General features: G+C 44.4%; 1 long non-coding RNA gene across 1 annotated transcript; it reads left to right on the top strand.

Annotated features, from left to right (window-relative positions):
• The first annotated feature begins 14,756 nt into the window (after positions 1-14,756).
• On the top strand, positions 14,757-22,054 carry LOC149871968 (uncharacterized). Its single transcript, XR_016440337.1, has 3 exons — positions 14,757-14,881; positions 15,088-15,167; positions 19,526-22,054. It is a non-coding gene; the product is annotated as an uncharacterized LOC149871968 (long non-coding RNA).
• Positions 22,055-22,073: the final 19 nt, after the last annotated feature.

Genomic DNA, 22,073 nt, shown 5'->3' on the forward strand with positions numbered 1-22,073 from the left:
CTTAATGATTTTTTACAGAGTTTTCCCAAGGATAGAGGTGAGACTAACTGGCCTATAGTTTCCTGGTTCCTCCCTCCTCCCCTTCTTGAAAAAAGGGACATTGAATCATTGAAGTCATAGAATCATAGAATCATAGAAGTAGGATCGGAAGGGACCTTGTAGATCTTCAAGTCTGACCCCCTGCCTGGGCAGGAGAAAAAACTGGGCTCAAAAAACTGGCCCTTTTCCAGTCCTTTGGGACCTGACCGGAGCACCAAGAGTGCTCAAACAGCCATGCCAGCGGCTCTGCTATGACACTAGCCAATTCCTTCAGCACCAGTGGATGAAATTCATCTGGGCCCACTGATTTGAACACATCCAGCCCCTCCAAGTGCCCTTCCACGAAGTCTGCGCTAACAGTTAGTGGGCTGGTGTCCCTCCTGTGTCTATCTACGATCCAACTGGGAGATCTGTCTTAGTCTGTGTCTAGGAATACAGATGCAAAGAACTCATTGAAGAGCTCAGCTTTGTCCCCCTCTCTGTCACCAATTTTCCTAGTTTGTCCTGTAGGGGTCCTATGCTACCCTGTGCCTTCCTTTTGCACTCTATGTACCTAAAGAACTTTTTGTTGTCCTTAATTTTTTTTGCCAGCCTAAATTCTAATCCTGTTTTGGCCTTCCTAACTGATTCACTGCAAGTGCAAGCCAGGGAGGTATACTCCTCCTTGGTAGCTACCCCTGTTTCCACAGATTGTATACCTCTTTCTTTGCCCTTAGGCTTTCCTGGGCTTCCCTGTTCAGCCAAGACAGCTTCTTGGCTCCTTTGCCCACTTTTATGCACAATGGGATTGTCTCCTTCTGTGCCCTTAGGATTGCTCCCTTGAGGAATGACCACCCTTCCTGGACCCCCATTTTGTCAATGCTCTTGAGCTTTAATGTCTCACTAACTAATCTCCTAAGCACGCTGAAGTTAGCCTTTCTGAAGTTTAGCACTTCAGCCCTGCTGGTTAATTTACCCACCCTGCACTGGATAGTGAATTCAATCAATTGATGGTCACTGTCCGTTAGGTTACCTTGTACTTGCAGATTCCACACTAGGTCATCCTCTGTAGCTAACACCAAGTCCAGCAAGGCATATCCCTTAGTGGGAACATATACCTCCTCGTTTGGTGGAGGTCCTGTATGCAAGTTAAGAACCTACATGAGTGGTTAGATTTGGCTGACTTACCCTCCCAGAAGATGTCAGGGTAGTTTAGGTCATCCATGATAACCATATCTCTTGACCGTATGGCCTCTGAGAACTGTCTGGAGAACTCCAGGTCTAGCTCACCTTCCTGGTGTGGCAGTGTAACCTGCCATGCCTTTCCCCCCAAGCATCACGTGTCTGGGTTTCTTTCACACCTTGCTGTCACCTCCTGGGCTGCACGGCCAGGCTACTGGGAGTGGTCTTAGGTCAGCTCCCCAGGGGTCTCGCCTGCCATGTCTTTGATGGTAATTGGTTTTCTAGCAGGAGGATGGTGTCTGGTTCTATCTCCCCTGGTACTCTCCCTTGGTCATCCTCATGGCTATTGCTTCTTGGGGCTCCACCTCCCTTATACCCTGCCTAAAGCCAACCGTGAAGTTGTCCGTCAGGGCTGGTGTTCTGACCCTCAGTGATGCTTGGCTTCTTAGGGGCTGCGGCTGTGGTCTATAGGTGGTACTTGCACCGAGCATTTGCCGCCACCCTTCTGTGATTCCTGGCTCATGTGGTGCCTGACTCTGCCTGGGCCTCGGCTCCCTTGTCAGGTTGTTCCCTCCCCGGGTTTGGTACCTGCCATCTGGTGTCTGTATCCAGGTTCTGGGTCCATCAGCTCTGCCAGTGTCCCAGTCACTGCTACTGCTGGCCTCCACCCATGCTGGCCTCATAAGTGACTCATTGGGCCCTCGCTGGCCCAACTTGCTCTCTGTGCTCCTCCCGCTTGGGCACCACCATGCTTTCTCCTCCTCAGGATCCTCTGAGTTCTCTGGTCTCTCCGGGCTGGTTGGGGACACTGCTTCCAGTCCCCCCGGCTTTCTTCCCACCGGGCCTTTTATCCTGGTGCTGGGTGGCCACCCCAAACAGACACGGGAGCTGTTTCCAGCTCCTCCTGGCTCTGCCACAGGTTTTCCTTTTGATCTTCATCAGCCGTGGTTTCACTTCTGCTGCTACTAACTGCCAGTGCAGCACCCTGCCACCTCTCTCCCGCCTCCAGTAAGTCTCCTCCACAGGCAGGCTATAGAAGACCCCCAGTACCAAGTCCCTTTCCTCCAGACCCCTTAGTATCCTGAACCATAGTACCTCGGTTCGGCCCTCCTCTGATCCCAGCTCGATTATAGAAAATGTATATTGCTCCTTAAGAAAGAAAGCAACACCCCCCAACTTTTTTCTTGACTCTATCCAATCTGTACAACCTGTAACCCTCAATGCCTACTGCCCAATCATGAGTAGGGTCCCACCAGGTTTCAGTTAGTCCAACCAGGTTGAAGTTGTTGCTTGCAAGCAGGAGCGCAAGTTCCTCCTGCTTGTTCCCCATGCTCCTAGCATTAGTGTAGAGACATTTAAGCCCCCAATGGGTGCCCTTGGTACCCTCCTGTCCTGATGTCTATTGGGCATCTTAGTGCTTACCTGGGCTGATCCAGTGCATTGCTTGTGGCTCACTGATCCTAGGTTCTCCTTATCCTCTGCTTCCCCATCCCACAACGAATCTTATGGAAATAATGATAGGAGGAAATAGCTAATGACAGTCACTGCTTTCCTCCAATGGAACAATTGATACCTCCCCAGCTAGGGACAATCCAATATATTAATTTAGTATATGGCCTTATGGGCCAAGTTTGGGAGCTCCTCCGCCCCTAATCCTGCCTCATAACTTCAGACGTTTAATAGTCTCACTCAATGCTGCACCTCAGCATTGTTGCCATAAGTGCCACCCTTGGCTGCAGGTATACCCAACAGTCTAAGGGTTTTCAACTTTTTTGGAGTGGTGTACCCCCAGTGGCTGGACACAGAGCAGTGTACCCACAATGGCCGAACGCAGGGGTGGGGGGTGGCATGTAGCTGAATGCGGAGCAGTGGCAGCTGCCATGTGTAAGCTTCCCACACCCTCTGAATCTGACTGGGCAGGCAATGCCTGTGTGGCAGCATGGGACGGTGCATATCATTGCTCAGTCCTTGCCTGCCCATGCATACCCCATAGGGCTTTCTCAAGTATCCCCAGGGTATGCGTACCCCCAGTTGACAACCCCTGAAATAGTGTTCTATTCACTTATAGAACACAAAAAGGCAAGTAGACAGGTTGCTCCTCACCCATCAGCTGCTGGACGGGTGCTCTCCTCAGCTTGCCACCAGATCCAGTTTCTGGGAAGCTTTTGAATTCCCCACCTGCTCCAGGGAGCCAATCACCAACCGTCATTGCTGCAAAGCTGGAGCTACTTCAGCTAAAAAGGATAAGGGCTCTGCATCAGTGGGATTTTGCCTCACCTCAGGGGCACATGTGGAGCCACAGCTATGTGCCTAACTGCAGTTCCTGTCTGAGCTGGCAGCCTCTCTTATCACCGGCTCCCAGCTCTGCCACCCATCCCCATGCTGCTGGAGACCAGCAGAGATTTTGTCCCAGCTTGCAACTCTTGGGTTAGGACCAGGTTTTTGGTGAGCTTTGGGGCCCCAAGCAATTAGGGCAGGGTGGCGAGCAGGGGTTTTCCCCTGTTCTTCTCTCCAGCTCTGCCACACAGACCAATGATTTTCAGTGGAAAATCAATACGTAAAAGAACAGATTGGCTTCAGAGATGGAAAAAAAAAACATAGCTCCCAACCCAAGTTGCTGTGGTTAGGCTTCTAATATCAGTATATTGGTATCCCATTATTCTTGACTCTTTGGCTATTTATGGTGACATGGTATCATTACTTTATGATTCCTCTATTTCATACATGCTTTTAGCACCCCTTATACACTGTAAGTTCTACACTTAATTATAGAGTGAGTTAAATATCTATGCTCTTGCACATTCTCTGGGGTTTGTTTTTCAAAGACACTTTTGTGGGAACTCTAGTTATATTCTACTCTCAGTAGACACAGGGTGTGTCTACACAAGATGCTTTACTGCACAGTAGACTGTAAATACAGGTAGTAGATTTACTGCAGAGTAGCACAGGGTTACATAAATGACTGGGAGCCTGGGTGGGACAATGTCCCCTTGCCCCTGCAACAGGCAGCTCCTAGCCCTCGGTCTGAGATAATTGTCCCCTTCCCCAGCAGCTGCCTTCTGCCAGGGCTGGCTTCAATTGTAGATCCCAGGTGGGGACTTTGGTGGGCCAGTAGGGGGTGCTAAGGCACCCACCTAACTGTGCCTGACCACCTTTCAGGTTCTGACTGTCTGTCTGGGGGGTGCCTCAGGACTGGCTGACCCCCTTCCTGGAGCACACCTGCTAGCCTGGCAGTAACGCAGCAACCACCCAGGGTCTGGACTGTTCCCGGCCCTATGCCCCCTGGGAAACACAGGCCTAGTAGTCCTTGAGGGTACTCAACCCACTTCAAGAACTTGGAGTGCTTCCCTCAGTCTGAAGCACAAATAGTGGTCTCTCTTAGTCAACCAAACCAAGGGATAATTTAGACCCACTCCCAAGTCTTCCATGCTAGGTACCAAAGAGAACTTTATTGGTTACAAGGAGTAGGTTTAGAATACTGTACAGAGTTGAGCTATATCAGAGAAATCCCACAGAGCAAACTGGCATGGCTGGGTAGCCTTTGATCATGCATCTGAGTTATTGCAAACTATATATCTAGTTAGATCTCAGGTAGCTTACTCACAAGTATCATGCTGCTGGCAAGTCAGTCAGCAACACCAAAGTCCTTGACTTCAGGAATGCTGACTTTGACAAGCTCAGGAGGCTTGTCAGTGAGGCCCTAAGGAACCATGACTCCAGGGGGAGGGGAGTTCAAGAAGAGTGGTTGCTCCTCAAGGGAGCGATCCTCAATGCACAAGGTAATTCTATTCCATCTCAGAGGAAAGGCAACAAGAGGGCACAGCGGCCCCCCTGGCTCTCCAGGGACCTAGCAGACCTCCTGAGGCTAAGAAGAAAGGATGGAGGATGGGATTCACCTCCAAGGAGAAATATTCTGCACTGGTCCAGTCCTGCAGGGAGCAAACCAGGAAAGCCAAGGCTACAACTGAACACCAACTAGCTTCAGGTATCAAGGACAATATAAAAAGTCCTTTTTTAGATATGTGGGGAGCCAGAGGAAAAGCAAGGGCAACATTGGATCCCTGCTAAACCAGGTGGGACAAAGATAAAGCCAACCTATTAAGTGGGTACTTTGCATCAGTCTTTCATCAGTCCCATGGGATGCCCATGCCCGCTACGGGACAGGGAGGTCTGAGAGAAGGAGATTCCCTGCACTCCATCAATGCTGACCTCATGAAGGAACACTTTGAGAGGCTGGATAACTTCAAGTCAGCTGGCCCTGACAATTTACACTCCAGGGTACTCAAGGAGCTGGCAAGCATCATAGCCCAGCCCCTGGCACAGATCTTTAAAAACTCCTGGTGCTCTGGTGTAGTGCCCAAAGACTGGAAGAAGGCCAATATGGTACCTATCTTCAAGAAAAGGAGGAAAGTGGATCTGGCAAACTACAGGCCCATCAGCCTGACCTCTATCCTGGGGAAGGTCTTAGAAAAGTTTATTAAAGAGGCCATCCTTAATGGACTAGCTGACGCCAACATCCTGAGGGATAGCCAGCACGGGTTTGTTGCGGGTAGGTCTTGCTTGACCAATCTCATTTCCCTTTACAACCAGGTGACCTATCATCTGAACAAGGGAGAAGGGATTGATGTCAGATATCTTGACTTCAAAAAGGCCTTCGATCTGGTATCCCATGATCACCTCTTGGTGAAACTGGCCAATTGTGGCCTTGGGTCCACCACGAGCTGCTGGCTGGGAAATTGGCTCCATGGTCAGACCCAGAGGGTAGTAATTGATGAAAGTCAATCATCATAGTGCCCTGTGACCAGTGGGGTCCCCCAAGGCTTTGTCCTTGTACCCATATTGTTCAACATCTTTATTAATGATGTGGACATTGGAGTCAGAAGTGGATTGGCCAAGTTCACCGATGACATCAAACTCTGGGGCAGTGTATCCACAGTAGAAGACAGGCGGGTGATCTAGGCTGACCTGGACAGGCTTAGCAAATAGGCAGATGAGAACCGGATGGTGTTTAACACTGAAAAATTCAAGGTTCTCCACCTTGGGAGGAAAAACCTGCAGCATCCTTATAGGCTCAGCAGTGCTATGCTGGCTAGCACTACAGAAGAAAGAGACTTGGGGTCATCACTGACCACAAGATGAACATGAGCCTTCAATGTGATGCTGTAAAGCGACCAAAATGCTGGCTTGCATCCATAGAAGCTTCTCATGCAAATCCCAGGACGTCATTCTCCCCTTGTACGCGGCCTTGGTGAGGCCGCAGCTGGAGTAGTGCATCCAGTTTTGGGCTTCACAATTCAAAAAGGATGTGGAGAAGCTTGAGAGAGTCCAGAGAAGAGCCATGCACATGATCAGAGGTCATGAAACAGACCTTACGATGACAGGCTGAGAGCCATGGGGCTCTTTAGCCTGGAAAAGTGCAGGCTCAGGGGTGAGGGTCCAATGTTACCCTTGTTTTTTTCCTGACTTTCTACACATCTGAAGAAGGACTTTTTATTGTCCTTAATTTGTGTGGCCAGTTTGAGCTCCGTTTCAGCCTTTGGCATTTTATGCAGAGATGGGGGCAAACTTCACACAGTTGTTGCTACACACAGAAATCCAATGGCTGTCCAGGAGCAAGGTACTGACAACACCATGTGAACCACGCAATGAAGTCTGTATTTTTCTTGCTGGTAGTAACTCCCCACTTTTACAGTATTTCAGTGATACTCATTGGGTATCTTTGTTGTTATATCTGGCTGACAGCCTCCGAATGTGTTCAAGAACGAGATGCAAATGTATTCATTGCTATTGATTGGACCACACTGTGGTCTTCAAGTGTGCAGCGGGGACCTGTTTCAACAATGGAGGATGTTATGCAACAGTGCGGTGATCTGTCAGTTGACAATATCCAGGATATAATTGTTCAGCACTTAGGGGGTCTGCAGGAACAGTTTTGTGAAATGGAAAAAACAAAAGTAATCAGTGGATCAGGACCCCATTCACCTTTAAGCTGATCCCCATGGATATGCTGTCCTCAAAAGAAGAGGAAAGCTTTATCAACCTGTCAAGCAACTAGGAATTGCAGCCCAAATTTTCACAAATGTCAGCTGCAGACTTTTGATTATCGGTGGGATCTGAGCTTCCTGAGTTAGCATTCATTCCTTTTTCTTCCAACTACCCATGTCAAGTGGGGAAGCTGATAACTACCCATGTCAGCACATACAACATGTTGAGGCCTCAGTGCATCGCGGGACCCGCTGCATGTAAAAACCAAGCTTTAAATAAACATTGTCATCTTTTCAACCTTTGTGTTTTGCTGGAACCTCTGCTGCTGGGCTTCAGCTTGGGTTGTAAGCTTTTCTCCCTTTGTCGCAAAACAATTCATTTCTTATTTACGCTGTTTCTCACTAAGCACACTGCTGAGTTTTGCAAGTTCGCTTATAAAAAATGATGCAACATACATCTGACATGTCACAGTTGCCAAGCAACATTAGAACATTAAACACAAGCTTTTTGCTTTATTTTTAGTTGTTTTAAAATATAATAAATTTAAAATGTATAATTTGTTTTTCAACTCATCCAACCTCTCCTCAAAAAACAGAGACTCAGAGCTTGTGCATCCCTTGACATGATGCTGTGCCTCCTCACGGAGGCCCACTGCATAGTTTGAGAACGACTGGTATAAACAATATGTAGAGCTTGAGCCAGGATTTAGTCTCCACATTTTATTGAAAGCATTTTTGCCTATTTGCTGCTTCCTTGTCCCAGAGATTTTAGAGCCTGACATGTTTTGAATGCATCCTTTTCAGTCTCTGAACTAACCAGACCTCCATCACTTAGGTCACCATAATCTATCTCCTGTGATAGGAAGTGGTACTGTTGCTCTACTGAAGGAATCCAAGAATCCTGAAGATGTTACGTTAGACATAAACAGAGCCTTTGAGGGAATGAAGGTGCATTTAGCACAGATTAAAAAACAAGTCACAAAGCATTCTGTACAGAAGATTGCATTTAATCCAAGGCTTTTTCATACTTTTGCTTGCCAGTAAAGTCATTTAGAAGGGATGAGGGTGTTCCTTTAGGAAATGCCTATATTTCATATCGGGGTTCACCTGCAAATGATTTGTTTTGAATACAGCTTTCAAATTTGTTGTAGTTGGTATTTTCCAGCTTTGAAAGACATCATCCTGGAGAGTCCTTCCTTGAGACAATCCAGACTCAGAGCTAAGATGTGGTCTGCCTCCACGACCCTCTTTCCCTCCCCTTGGAGGACTGTCTGACCTGGAGAATCCCAGAATGAAGATTCTAAGAAAAGAAACAGATTTTTCCCTTTTTTCAACACTTAAAACAGTTGTACAAAATTACCTGCAAGCAAACAATAGAATACTGAACACATATGGCAAATACTTGAACAAAACCAACAACAACACAATAGAAAACTTAAGTTACCCCTCTCTGCTTTTTTTCCTATGCATCCAGTATTCTGTGCATCTTATTCTACATTCTCCAGGACATGAGTTTTGTATTATGTTTTGTAGACCAACAGTTACCATATCAAAATTGGAAAAAAGTAACAAGCTAGCTAGCTTATACCCACTTTACATGCCCTTAGTAATTTCCATTAAATCATCATACAAATGTTTCAGAAGTATAACAACTCCATCTCATGTGTCTTCACTCAAGTTTCCTTATCCAGTACCTCCTCCCCTCTACCCACAGCTGCTATCACTCAGTGAATTACTGGCAGTAGTACATCCAGTTGTGACATTACTTAGAAAGGACAAAACCTACTTGGTGTCACAGAAATATCTGACTGTGTCTGTTGGACAAGTCCAAGATCTGCCTCTTTCCCCTTCAGTTTCAGCATGTACATTTCTTCACTGTCATGGTAGAAAGTACTTATATTTGGCGTTTTAATGTTTAGAATATTTCTTGCAGCTGTCCCATTTTTTTTTCTTACTTTCCCTCTTTCATTGTCTCATTTAAAAAGAACAGTAATGTAATACAAAATCCTACTTAAAACTGTTTTGAATTGCTTGATGATTTGTTGTAATAAAACTGCTCTATTGCATTCTAACTTAGGCGATTCATGGGGGAACACAGGGGGTATGTGCCCCCCGCTGAAACTGGCCACCTCCGAAGCCACCACCAGCTTCTGCAGGCAGTCACTGCTCACCATCTCCCCACCCCCCCTTGCTGTAAACGTGGCCGCCGGTGCCTGTGGGTGGTCCTCACTCATCACTCGCCACCCCCCTCCACTGCCAACACCATCTGTGGGAGGTCCCCACTGCTGCCTACAAATGGTGCCCCTGCAGTCTCAGGAGGCACCAATCATTCATGCATTTTAACTTACAGAGTGATTGTTTGACAAAGTTACCGTACTCTTTCTACAAGAGAAGAAACTGATAGTAAGTTGGATGAGCCTATTTCAGTTTCTAATGGATGGAATCCTTTTGGACTTGTACATGACAAAAACTGAGAATTTCAAGTGATCCTGGACTGGCTACCAACAGCATTCAATCACAATCATCCTTCAGTGTAATTTTTCAGATTATTTGGTATTTAAATATTATCCTATTTACCCAAATTCAAGACAACTCTGAATTTAAGACAAACTCCCAGTAATGAGATTCTATACATGGAAAATGATAAATTGGTTATATTTTTTATGTATATCATGTAAAATTTGTCCCCACCCCACCACAAGGAAAGCAGTAGCAGGGGTGAGGGGCCAGCTCTCCGCCTCTTGCCCCCTACCATACCTGCACCTACTCTTCTGCCTATCCCTTCTTCCACTGGTGCCCCTAATGCCTGCCCCTGGCCCTCCTACCCCTTGTCCCTCTATGCCTGCCTTCCTACTTGCCCCTGCCCCACTGCCACCTGCTCCCTGCCCCTTGCCTCACTGTGCGTATCTGCCCCCAACCCACTTTTCTTCTGCTACCTGCCCCCCAGCCCTGATCCCTTTGCAGCTTACCTTCTAGGTGGTTCTGGCTCTGGGTCAGGCAGCAGCAGTGGTCTTGCCTCAGCCCTGGACCAGCCCAGCCAGGTTGAAGAAATGGTGGCAGCTCTGGACCTGCCCCAGTCAGGGCTAGGGAGTTTGGAGCCAGATCTGAAAGTAGGTGATGGGGGCAGGGCAGGCATGCTGTGCAGTCTCCTCTGTGTGTCCCCCACTACCATGTGGTCTCTACTGCACTCCTCCCACTGCAAGTCCCCTTTCCTGGCATGAGCCACCCCAACCTGGGGCAGGCAGTGGTTCAGCTGAGCTGTTGCCTGCCTTGGGTTGGTATTTGAATCTAAGAGGAGGCTTTCCCCCTACATTAGGTTGGGGAGAAACCCTCATCTTGGATTTGAGTAAATACAGTATTTTTTACATAATGATTAACAAAGGTGACTTTACCTAATATTGGATGCAACATGGAACTGACTTGGGAAAACATTCTAGAGTCTGAAGTACTGGACCTCACATATTTTAAAATAAATTGAGATACTTTGGCTTTTAGAGAGCATTTTATTATCATAGCTGCTTGCTATGGATATCCATATTCATAACCAGATGACCAGGCCTGCCCCCAACACCCTGATCTCAGGTCCTGACAGTCTCTACCCCAGAATGCTGAGAGAATTAGCAGAGGTCATTGTGAGTCCCCTGGCACAGCTTTACGAGCACTCATGGTTCTCTGGTGAGGTGCCAGAGGACTGGAAGAGGGCCAGTGTGGTTTCCATTTTCAAAAAAGGGAGGAGGGAAGACCCAGGAAACTATAGACTTGTTAGTCTTACCTTGGTTCTGGGGAAGCTCTTTGAGAAAATTATCCAGGAGCACATCTGCGAGGGACTAGCAGGGGAGTGTATGCTTAGGGGCAATCAACATGGGTTCATCAGAGGCAGGTCCTGTCAGACCAACCTGGTGGCCTTCTATGATCAAGTCACTAAAACCTTGGATGCAGGCGTCGTGTTGGACATAGTCTTTCTGGACTTTAGAAAAGCACTCAACACTGTCTCTCATACCATTCTCATTAAAAAATTAGGCAACTGTGGTGTCGATCCCTACACAGTCAGATGAGTCACCAATTGGCTGGAGGGCCATACCCAGAGAGTGGTGGTGGATGGGTCTTATTCGACCTGGAGGGATGTGAGCAGTGGGGTCCCCTGGGACTCAGTCCTCGGGCCTGCACTGTTCAACATCTCCATCAGCTACTTGGACGAGGGGTTGAATAGCACCTTGTTCAAATTCACAGATGACACTAAGATGTGGGGGGAGGTAGGCATGCTAGAGGGGAGGGACTAGCTGGAATCAGATCTGGACAGGTTACAGAGGTGGGCAGATAAGAATGGATGGGTTTCTACATTGACAAGTGCAAGGTGCTGCACCTAGGGAGGAAGAACCAGCAGCATACCTACAGGTGGGGGAACTCCCCTCTCGCCAGCAGAGGCAGAAAAGGATCTTGGAGTCATTATTGACTCAAAGATGAACATGGGCCACCAATGTGGGGATGCAGTCAGAAAGGCTAACCAGATCTTGTCATGCATCCACAGATGCATCACAAACAGGTCCAAGGAGGTGATATTCCCCCTCTATACGGCACTGGTCAGGCCACAGCTGGCATCCAGTTCTGGGAGCTGCACTTCAGGAAGGATGTGGACAACATGGAGAGGGTCCAGAGGTGGGCCACTCGCATGATTGGGGGCAACAGGACAGGCCCTATGAGGAGAGGCTACGGGATCCGAACCTGTTCAGCCTCCACAAGAGGAGGCTGAGAGGGGATCTGGTGGCTGTCTATAAACTGGCCAAGGGAGACCAGAAGGCAATGGGAGAGTCCCTGTTCCCCCGAGCACTACTGGGAGTAACAAGAAATAACGGCCATAAATTGATGGAGAGTAGATTCAGGCTAGACATCAGGAGGCACTACTTCACTGCCAGGGTGGCTATGATCTGGAACCATCTTCCAAGGGAAGTGGTCCTCGCTCCTACCCTGGGGGTCTTTAAGAGGAGGCTAGCCAGCCACCTAGCCGGGGTCATTTGACCTCAACATTCTTTTCTGTGGCAGGGGGTTGGACTTGATGATCTGCTCAGGTCTCTTACAACCCTACTATGAAACCAGCATTTTCCTGAAGGACAAATGTCTTCTTGCAAAGTATAGAGGAAATCTCTCCTGAAAAATGGCAGTCCATCTTGCTGGAGCGCTGCCACATTGCTCAGAAAGCCATAGTTGCTTGTTTTGCAAACAAGAAATCTGAAAAATCCTGAAAAAGAAGGAAAGCAGTGCTTGATCACCACTTAAACTGCTCTTCTACACATTTTCCAAATGCCTTCTTTGTTTGCCTTTTTTTCTGTTCCAGAAGAAGAGACACCTGCACATTGTAGTTTGTATTGTCAATGCTTCAGATATCCAGGCAATTCTTAACCTTGTCCCTCAAATTAAACTTTGTTTGCCAGTTAAGGAACAACCATGTTTAAAACTTACAAACTTTCCTTCCCCTCTTGAAAAGTCTTGCTCTTCCACTTATCAGGTTATTCTTTTACTTCATTTCTCTTGCCTATTAGCTACCTGATAATCTCTCTTATATCCTATTTTTATTTACGTATGGAGTTCTGCAAGTCTTTCTTCTATCCGCAATTTATCTGCTCCATTTCCTTTTTTTTTTCCCCCTTCAGAGACCTGAGGAAAGCTGCATTAGTACCCAAAAGTTTATCTGTGTCCTTCCTAACTATACACATACATACTTCACTTGCAGGTAGTGGAGTTAAATTGCATGTGACATATGCCCTAATCCTGTAAACACACCTGAGATTACTGTTTGCCTTGGTCCCAGACACTGAGTCTTTTCATGGTAGCAAAGATAAGTGCTTGCAACTCAAGGGCTATAATGAGTCATCTGCATCTGTTTAGCACCTTTATGTCATGTTCTAGCTCCCGCTAGATGGTGGGGTAAGCAGAAGAGCCTTCCCTTCCTATTTAAGGTCTTAGAACCTGCCATCTTGTTATAATCCCCAACAGAAAAAATACTGTAACATTTTTTTCCTAATCCACATGGATAGTTTACAGCTGTTACCAAATCCTTAATTTCATTTCTCTCTCACAGCTAACTGCATAAAGCAATATAGACTGTGCTCCTTTAGACTTTGACACTGCTGTTTAAACTTTATACAGGTGTGTATTTCCACTGACATCATCTATTTACTCTTTTGGATAGTTAAGAAAGTAGTAAATATCTTTAAGATGAGAAATCTGGATAAATTAAGCCAGTAGTGGCATTAATTAATAGCTGAAGGCCAAATCTTTTCTCAGTTACAGTAGTGTAAACTGCTCCATTTATTTAGGGGCAAGGCCTTATCTACAACTTACGTTAACAGAACAGAACATGGTCATTAAAATGTAATAACCGCAACCTTGAATCCACTTCCTTTTGTTGCATGATATCCTATTGTACTTGGCTTTATTTAAAAAAACCCCCCTAGATTTACTCTTTATGCCTTAGATGAAAGCCTTAACATTTGTCATCTTTGTAATAATGTTGCTAGCTATCCTGACTTTTATATTACAATTTCCCTAACTTAATGATTACCAAAATTTTGTTAGCAGATGCATTGTATTTGAATATTGAAACCTTAGCTTTAATTGTGAATAATTTTAAGGGACAACCTGCATGCAAATCTTGGATGGGAAGAAAAGAATTAAGGAGTCTTAAAGGGTAAGAGAAAAGTCAAAAGAGAGTGATTGTAATGAAACTCAGGTATCACTCAACATCGATGGTATCCTGGGGGTGTCCTAGGCTGAGCACTTTGTGTGGTTCAAATTCAGGAAGTCCCTCAGGAAAAGGAAGTGACTTTGGATTTCAGCCTGTGGGCATCTCAAATGATCTTTCCTGTCACAATGACCTTACTTGTATAATGGATCTCTTCTTGTGAGATGCTGAATGCCTTTACTCACACTGAACTTAGTGAGAATGAAGTATTGCCCAAAGCCAGAAAACTTGTAAACCTTCACCACAGAGAAAATATTTATATATTATGTAAGGTAAGAAAGAGAAATATTACTCCAGGGATGACTGATGGATGCATTTTATAAATTGATACCAATGTATTAAAGATATGGAGAGAAAGACCTCCGTCTACTTGGACATATTCTTGCAGCAGTTATTTCATACTGAAATTCCAAGTCAATGAACAAGAAAAGAAAAATCTTGTGCACCTCAGTCTGCGTAACATGGTCTCTTTAATTATCCAACTCTTTTTACCATATTGTCTTGCATAGCACGTGGCCCCCCAAAAAAATACAACCTCTTTTTGGAAAGGCAGAATGAAGGAAAAAAAATTTTGGCCACGTAGGGCAGGGACACGAAGCTTCATCTTCAGCTCACTTCCCTTACCTGCTTAGTCAAAAGCTACTGCTATAACCCTTTCACAGCTGAAATGTTAACAGCCCTTGGCTGCTCAGTCAACTGTAGCTCTGCTGAAGACTGGACTCTATGGGCACATCCAGGTTTTTGAAAAAAGCTAAAGACATGCAGGGTTGTGAAACAGGAGAAGAGAAAACAGAAATAGCTAATGGACAGCAGGTGCTAGAGAGAAGAGAGGAAAAGAAGCAGCATCCATTATAAGGATTTCCATGCTACTATTCAGTGTAGAAAATCAGCTACTCTGCTTAAGATACACATCCCATTTTTGGCAGACTAATCTTTGGGGAAAAGATGCATGTGTTATGTGAGTATTGTCATTAAAATATAATTTTTGTGCCAAATAATTGGTAATCAGAATACACAAAATCTACTGAAAAAGAAATGAGCTTGCATGACACTGAAATGAAAAGATATTTTAAAGTGGTTTGCCCTTTCTGTTGATAGTGCTTGCAGTATGTTATTTTTCTGATGAGCAGAGACAGATGCCACATTCCTCTTAAATTTCCACAGCTGCAGCGACAGTTCTTATGGCGTCCTTAAAGACCACATAGAATGGGACCAACTTGAGGCTTAACCACTTCCACCAACAGGTACAGATGCATGTTACAGAATATTAATGCTACTGCATTTTCTCTGTGTAACAAACACATCAGCTTATTTCCTCACTATATTACGTGATGTGATGAACAGGGTATGAAGTACGAAGCTAAGTAAAATCTCCCTTAATTTATGCTAGTTGCTGAAAGACTTATTGTTTACCTCCAAATCAGTGAGTAATCAACGACACTAAACAAAACAAACACAGCTAATTGTATAAAGAAATTAGGGAAATTTGGACAAATTAGCATATTTTAAATAATTTATCAATTACTTCATAGCTTTCCAGTCAGCTACCAACCTGTATGAGGCAGCATAGTTCAGTCAACAGAACTGAAATTTGGTCTCTGTTCTTAGTTATAGTCCGCTAACCCAGGGGTGGTCAATGCACGACTTGCATGCCACAAGTGGCACAGATCAGTGAGGGGACAGGGAGCACAACTGCAGATAGGGCAGGGAGCAGCATGCAGAGCGAGAGATCAAGCGGGGAGCACAGGGCAGGAAGCAGAAAGCAGAGCCGCAGATAGGGTAGAAGAAAGGGATCAGAGTGGCACTTGGAGAGAGCATGGGGCTAATTTGTAACATATGTGCCAAAAAGGTTGGTCTACAGTGCTCTAGCAGACCTTGGACAAATCATCTCACCTATCCCTGCCTATTTCCCCATCTGCAAAATGGGGATAATACTGCCTTTGTAAGAGCTAGGCATAACCTCGATTATTGTAATATAGCCACCACCACAAGCAAACTGGGTCAATTTGAGCAGTCTGTTTCCATTTATTTGAACATGGCTTTCTGTGTATGAATGCTTCACTTTGTTGTAAAGATGTCAGAGACTGGAGCAGGTACCTACTAGTACTGCTTCATTAACTGGAATATAATAAACATATTCCAAAATAATGTTCTGGGAACACTTTCTTCTCACCCAAAGACACACATCCATGCTGGAATACTTCAGGTTTCCTTGGTCCTCTAGGTCTTTTTACCTATCCCACATACTTTCCTAGATGTTTATCCTTGTATCACTGATTCTCAGGTCTTTCTTTCTACATACATGAGTTGGCCTGACAAACATACTGTATACCAGTGCTGTCCAACTGGTGGCCCATGGACTGCATGCATCCCCAAGGAATTAATTTATGGCTCCCTGAATCCCTCCTGGGCCCCATTTTCCCACCACCACAGAAACTGCTTCTGCAGCGGTCTCCAGGCTCCTTCTCCCTCCTCTAACTTCAGCTTCCTGCTCCCACCCTGGGAGGTGGTGTGGGCTATGGGTCCCAAGAAACTCAGGATTTGGGGACCTGGGTTCCCTGCAAAGCAGGCAGGGGGGAGGGGGCAATGCAGCACAGTGGCAGATCCACATGATGCACACCCCAGTAGGTCTGTGTCCCGCACAGGTGCACCTTGTGGTGTGCAGCCACAGCCCTCCATCACTCTGAAGTTAGGCAGCACTGTTGCATCCCATGATAAGTTAGGACACACACTTGAAAGGGAGGAAATGTGTGTTCATGCTCTGACCAGGTAAAGGAGGAATCCTCATCCTTCCCATACCCTGGCTGGGTGGTGTAAGCAATATACTGTTAGGCAAAAAGGAGATAATTTGACTCTAGTTTGTATTTTATTTTTGGCTGGCACTATCAACGTTAATCTAAATTCACTAATAGGCTCAGGTCAACTGAAACTACTTTTTGGGTGAATATTTGCTAAAAAATTCCAACCAGCAGTGCCACAGAACTCTCATATTCTAGCTGAAAATGTAAGGGGATTACTAAAATCCAAATCTAGGATTCTCCAAAGCAAAACTTTAATATATTAATATATGATAATATAATAGTTATATATAAATATACAATAATATTATATATAATATTATAACACATTTTATAATTATATTATTACATTTATATTATATTATAATTATAATTTTAATATACTATAATGTATCTAATATAATAACAATATATAATAATTTAATTAATATTAATTAATGGCATTCTCCAAAGCAAAACTTTAATATATTAATGTAGCATGCATTATAAAGTGGTGAAGCTTAGTAACTACACTGAGCAATAACAAACAACTTCAGAACATTCCTCTAGTGGGATATGAAATAAGTTTGCCTATTTCTTGGGAGAATTAATTTGAAGTAGACAGATTTTCTTCTAAAGCAGTAACTTGGGCGGCTGTAACTATATCATGCATGGATAAGATAAAGCCCCACTGATTCAACTGTTATTTTCTCTTCCCTGCCATCTTTCTTTCCGTGCCTGGAGGATCAGCTATTACTGTCTGTTTGTGAGTTCCCCACTTTTTCTTCTCATCTCTTTAAGATCACTTTTCTTTCTCTCTCTCTCTCTCTCTCATGGCCTCAAAGCCCTGCTTGATTTGACAAAATGCTCCCTCCGAAATACCACTACTAGCACTGTAATGTTAGCTGCTGCACCCACATAACGTTTTTCTCACCATGGTTTGCACGGTCTGCCCAGGAGCCAGCCTCTTTTTGCCCACACAGCACACTATCCACTCTCAGGTATGCTGAATACATGTCAGATGCAAAGGGGCAAAGTTGGGACTTTATTGTCTGCAGATTAGAAAAGCAGCCAGTAGGGAACAGCTTGCACCACAAAGTCTTGGGTTATTAGCTATGAAAGCAGTTTTCTGGCCTGGATTTTCAAAGCTGCTGCTTTACTTCATCCCTCTACTTCATCGCCAGGAGTATCTAGTCAGATGGGAAAGAGAATAAGATCCCTTTCTTTCTGTATAGTACCATGCCATCTGGGTACAAACTTCATGACAGGCATGGATAGGCAGCACTCCTCTAAAATAACAGCAGGCACCTGTTTTCTGTTGACAGCAAAGTCACATAGAGGGAGGAAAGTCTCAGCTTGTCCAAGCAAGCAAATGATCCCTCTCTGAGTGTTGTGTGTCCTGTCAGTACTTCCCACGTTGATCGACCCAGCCATATGTTCCCAGCAAAACCTGGGGATTAGTATATTTACATATTTGCTATTTACATTTTTTGCTGGCTCCTTCAAGAGGGCAAACTAGGGCATGTGTGCACCATTGTGGAATTTGGAAAGCCAACTGTTATTTTGGGCACTTCTGCTGACAGCTGCCTTGGGATAAGCAATTCCCAAACAGCACAGTCACCTGTTGCCCAACAGTTGACTTCCCAACACCAAACAGGTTAGCTAAGGACCTGAAACAATTTGAGGTAGCCAGGAATAGCAACCTGCATCCATAGCAATATGGGCTCCCTGTGTCATGAACCGTAGCACTGGAGGGGTGGAGCAAGCCTCTTTATGCCAGTCCACAAAGGTCTGTTTCCTCATGGAGATAGATGTTCTAGAGATACTGATAAGATGTCCTGCCTGGAAACCTTCTGATCTTACTATGCTATATGGTTTTCCTTCTTTAGAAATCTTGGTGGGTGGCTGGGAACAAGTCAGCAGTTGTATCCTGTATCAGGTTGTCCCATGCGCTTCTTTTACACCCCTGAACATTTCTGTAATGTTTGACAGGCCTTCCAGGATCTTTTTTAACTACTCTATCATAAATGAGCGGACCCCTGTTGTCTACTGTAGATAGTGGTCTGCTGTTCAGATCATCACTACAAAATACCCCAAACCAAGCAGTGTACTGAGACAACCAACCTGCAACAGTAGGCTCAAATAAATTCTGTCCTTTAAGATGAGACAAGGTGTTCTACAACCTACCACCAGTCAGTTCCTAGAAAGGCTCTGTTCTATATTGCACTAAGGAATGTAGGATACGTCCCACAAATCCTTGCATAACACCTGAACAGTTAACCCACCCAAGTCTTGATGCATGTTAGATGAAATAATACAGATAAGGGAGACTGGCTACCTGCCTTTGGGCTGTGGATGCTTAGCGGTGTAGACATCCCCAGAATGGTTCTGGGCTACCATTCTAGTTTGCTCCAGTGGGACTAAGGAAGAAGCAGCCTGGAAAGATAGCAGCTCCAAAGAAAGAAAAATGAGACAGATAGCTTAAAAGTAGCCACCAACTCCTCAGCCTCAACCACGTTCATTCAGGGAAACTGAACATGGTAGTTTGGGCATCCCACTGCTCCCCCTTCTTTGCATCTATTGGCCAAGTGTTAGACTCTCCCTTCCTCCCCTGAACTTGTGGGAGCAAATCGAGAGTATGCAGGGCAGACAGAAGGCGAACTAGCACTAAAAGTTACATCATCATCAGTCTACCAGTGGTTTATGACACTGTACAGTAGTAGGTGACAATATACACCAAGATTACATCAAATACCTCAGTAAGCTGATTGACCAGTACATACTATTTGCATAATTTTGTCTTTAATTTTCTTATTTTCTTTCAGGTGCCATGTTCCAACCAGCAGAGAAAAACTTTTGGTAGCTTGCTAGTAATTTATACTTGCTTAAAGTGTACTGACTGTTTTACAGACAGCAGGGCACACCACATATCGGCTAAAAGCCTTTTATTAGAAAGCCCATAACTTGATTTATTACTAATATAAAGCTCAGTTCAGGATGTGGGAAGTATCCTTGCCAAACAAGTTTTTATTCAAGATTCTAAATTAGGAATCAAGTTTCAGATACGACTTCAGCCAGCTTAAGCCAGTTGTTCACATACATCTGAAAGGGATTATTATCATACATGCCCAAACTTTGCAGAACTTGACACTGGGTTGAATTCCATTGAATCATATTTTACTGAATTATCTGCCTGTTTACTTTTGACTACTGCCAACTGGGTTACCACTACTGATACCAAAAAATAGTTACCCAAGTGCCCGCTGCACTCATTCAGTTCTTCCCGTGCCCAGCGACTCACATCAGCTTTCTTGTGGCACTGTTGGCGAGGAGATCCCTACAAATTTCCAATTAGTACATTCTTACCTACAAGACTACTGTACTTCTTGTACATCAAATAATCTTAAGTAGTGGTAGATACTGTCCCACGCTCTAAATATCTATAAGTATTACTGACTATTGTAGCTTATATTGTCTTTTCAATTTGTAGTCACCTGGCACACTTTTAAACAGAATGAACCAGTACTAGATCACATACAAAATAGCTCATCAACAAATTATGAACAATATTTGCATAAGTGCAGAGCCCTGTAAGCTTTGCATACGCTTAATGGTAACTTCATTGACAAAATTGCACAATGAATGATTTCAGCATGTGGGACTTCAAGCAAGTATAATTGCCATCTGTCAATATCTTGGCAAATTATTTGCAAGTTTTACAGTGTATTATTTTATCACAGTTCTCTGTGCCTGTAAAAGGGACAGAAAGATCAGGGAGGCACCAGGAACAGGCAAAACAGTGCTTTTAGTGTGACCTGGATAAAAAAACAGTATGAAAGAAAAATTTGACCAAGTAATGGCTAGAAAAAGGCCTGTAGCTATAAGCAAACCCCCCTCCCCCCCCAAAAAAACCTGACTCCTCTTTATTTGATCTCTGCTGTATTCTTGGAAACAGGATTTTGTGACTAAACAGAACGGCATCAAAGGATTCCTGGTTCAATCGCCTAACTGTCTTGGCAATTAAAATCTTCTGCAGGACCCCAAATACTGGTTCACTGCTCAGGTGAAAAAAAGGAATAATGGCTTTAAATACTGCAAAGGTGCCATTTTATTAGATGAGTATGTTTTTATTCCCCTACTGGAAACCACCCAAGAAAACAAACAACCAAAGCCAAAACCAAAGCCAAAGACTGACATCAAGGTGAAGTGCTTACAAGGAGTGGATCCCCAAATAAAGAGACTGAACAAGGGAGCACGGCTGCCTGCTTGGGAATGTTCTCGCTTAGACACAAGTGTTGAAAACAGATTCATGAGTGTGCCCAAGAACTGAGCACTGAAACATATTTTCAAACAAGTTCAACTTTTTCAGGTCAAGCAAGAAGAAAGAAGTAGGAAACAGAGGAATTAATGCAAAGCTATAATCAGCTATCTTTTGTAATCTCATTTGCTTCAATTTAAAGTAGGATTTTTTTTAAGTGTAATATGCACATGCACGCCTAGGACACAGGCTTTTCTAAAGTCCAAATGGATAAAAAAAATTGTTAGAATGAAATAAATCAATATTTTTAACGTAAATATTAGAAGTTAGTACCATTTCTTAAGTCTTTTCTTTTACTTCTGGGTTAGTGTGTGGAGAGGATGCATGGGGGGGAAGAAGAGTAGTGCTTCTCAATTATGAAATTGGGTGAAGCAAGAGAAGGATAAACATTGAGTTCCTTTTTTGATTCCATCCAATTTGTTTGGCAGAAAACCTGTTAAATGTAATTGAACTACATTCAATTACTATGGGCACGTCTACACATACCCCTATGGTGCTGGTGTTACTGCGCTGTCATTTAGTACTTCCAAAAGGTACTGTGTTGTTTGCATGGCACAAAGTTATTTTTAGCTGCTATGTCACCAAAGCAACGCACCATACTGAGGGAGCATGTCATTACAGCAATGTAGCTGCAGCATCATGGTTTTACCCACGGACATTATGTCATCATAGTATATTGCTACAGTGATGTAGCATCATGTGTAGACACATCCACTGTCCTGAAAAAGACAGATTCCATTGCTGCAATTTTGAGATCTTTGAGGACCCTATCTTGTTTAACACTACAGACCAAGTCCTTGATTAAGCTAATTACAAACCAAATTAATAATTATTTTCTTCAACCTTTAACTTCAAGACCAACTAATAACTATATCATGCCATTCCATATACATCTAAAAGGTTTCCCCTGAAGGGGCATGCAAAGCTGGTATACCCACTTACAGGGAGGTTTAATATCTTACTGACTACATTTTCCATTGTTATCGTAAATGTGCCTAGAAGGACACTGATAGGGCCCCCAGGGACAATGCAGACTCAGTTTTTTTTAAAAATCT

Source organism: Crocodylus siamensis, chromosome 2, assembly GCF_052110815.1.
Source record: "Crocodylus siamensis isolate JL-2025a chromosome 2, ASM5211081v1, whole genome shotgun sequence".
Taxonomy (NCBI): Eukaryota; Metazoa; Chordata; order Crocodylia; family Crocodylidae; genus Crocodylus; species Crocodylus siamensis.